Consider the following 2,334-nt stretch of genomic DNA (forward strand, 5'->3'; position numbering starts at 1 on the left):
GTTTTTTAGTTGAAATAGTGACCAACTACTTTGAAAAAGTGACTAAATAGTAACTAAATTATAACTAAAAATCAACTTAACATTAAATCTTTAACTAGGAAACTTGAAAGAAAACATTGACAAGGCTTATCACAAAAAACCGCCTGACTGACAATTAAAAATTCCACAACCAAACGAGTTAATAATGTAAAGAAATTTACAGTTGTTCTAACCGACTCAATCAAATTTAAGGTCATTTATAATATTTCTGATTTAAATTACCAGTTTAATCTAGAAATAGTTAAAGGGATAGAATCGATGTTTTGGCTACTAATGAAAAGATTTCATATTTTAAAATCAGATAGAACCTAAAATTACGTTTTCAAAAATAAATATATATTGATACTTTTAATAACTTAACTATTTTTAATTAATTTTTAAAAGTATTGTTTTTTGGGACTGCTCCGATCACTACCCCTTCTGCGTCGTTTGGCAAAAACACGGTTGAAACATCTACCCACCCCTCCATACGCTCCTTTTATTTGAAGATATGGTAGCTTTACGACTAACAGTAGTTTTCATACTATTTCACTTGTGGATCACAAATAAACTTGGCCTTAACTTTTATTTCGATTTACTTGTTTTGAGAGGCGTGAAAGAAGCTAAATAGTTTCATAGCAATTAAATCGTTTAAGTAAGAGGTTTAGCACATTTAATTTGAAAAATAAATCTTAAAAGCTTGAATTTAGGGCCACTTAGAATAAAAAAATCGATCATGGAAACTAAGCCTTTGCCAAAATGTCGTAGAAAGTGCGTTGTTTTTGACTGTACCAATACAGACTCGGACAAATCTCTGTCATTTCATAGTCTACCAAGTAACGAATTATCCGAATTTGAACTTTCCTCACTTGACTCACGAATTTCGAAAGATTCAACCGAGTCTAAACTATCGGATTCTACTACAGAGTCAGGCCCGTCTGATATTTCGGATTCCGAGCTACGACTCGACGTCGACGATGACATTTTCTATTTGGCTCCTGTAGCAGACGACGGAAAAAAACCTACTATCCTCAACTTGAGTTCCCCTACATTCTCCTATTTCCAAACAACCAATGAATCAAGAGACATTTACAACGTCATAGTGTGAAAAACAAGTTGGACAGTATTTCGCGGCTAGTTTGAATTTCAAAATATCTAACGTACTTTTCTTAATTTTAAACGTTTTAATTCGATTTTTTTTTGGTGCACATAATTTTAGGCACATTTTTTTACCTAAAACTGCCCTCATCTTGTACTAGTCGGAAAACGTTGATCCTATCCCTTTAAGAGAAACTGACCTGTAAGCTTTCTATAACTAGAACATCTCTCCAAAAAATAGCATACTGCGCGAAAAGCGTACTCTATTACGCGGCGCTTTAGCCCACTCAATCATGCTGGCGGCGCAACCGAAAATACCGCGAAAACCAGTGCGAAAGAGAATTTTTTTTCATTTAAGGTCTATCTTTTTTACTAATACAAGAAAATTTTGGAATATTGCCCTATTACACCCGTTTTTTGTAATAATATACCATAATACGTGAGACTTGAGAAATTTCCGATACTACATTGTATTATAAAAAAACAACACCGTATTACAGAAAATACATAGTATTACAAAATAATACACCGTAATACAAAAAAAATGCACCGTAATACATGAATCTTTTCAAAAATTACTTCGTATTACAAAATATTTCCTTGTATTACACGAATCCCAGGATATTACCTAGTAATACATAATATGACAGGGAATACATTATACTACTTCGTATTACTTAAATATTACAAATATTATTTTGTACTACAATCTAAAGCTTACACCTAATACACAAAGTGGTTTCCCCCTCGGAGACCATGGGGTAATGGTATAGATTAAATTAACTATCTTGGCCTCGATATGAGAACATGGGTTAATTGGATATTAAAATTAACTATCTTGGCCTCGAAATGAGACCATGGGTTAATTGGATATTAAAATTAACTATCTTTTCCTCGATATGAAACCATGGGGTAATTGTATCGATGTTGAAACTTCAAAACAGTCACCAAGATAAAGAATGAACTAAATTGACTCGAATTAGAATTTAACTTGACGACTATGAATTAAAAAACTAATAAGTATAAAAAACTAGATAAACAAGGATTAAACTGTTTATAAAGACGATAACATAGTGTATGAGGCGGAGTTTTCAGAGTTCTAGTTCAGCAAGCTAATTGGACCCAGTCATCTTGCGACTTATTGCCACTTATTTAACGCCTTTCCAATGCATAGAGGGGTGGTGAGTAGCCCCTATGCCACAGCTAACCGACAGCGCC

At 33.2% G+C, this 2,334-nt stretch overlaps 1 long non-coding RNA gene across 1 annotated transcript; it reads left to right on the top strand.

Moving 5' to 3' along the window:
• Window positions 1–621: 621 nt before the first annotated feature.
• On the top strand, window positions 622–1,251 carry LOC149666829 (uncharacterized). Its single transcript, XR_016368287.1, has 3 exons — window positions 622–673; window positions 729–854; window positions 945–1,251. It is a non-coding gene; the product is annotated as an uncharacterized LOC149666829 (long non-coding RNA).
• Window positions 1,252–2,334: the final 1,083 nt, after the last annotated feature.

This window comes from Phalangium opilio, unplaced genomic scaffold, assembly GCF_054372755.1.
Source record: "Phalangium opilio isolate 3A_F unplaced genomic scaffold, DU_Popi_V2 ptg000060l_1, whole genome shotgun sequence".
NCBI lineage: Eukaryota > Metazoa > Arthropoda > Arachnida > Opiliones > Phalangiidae > Phalangium > Phalangium opilio.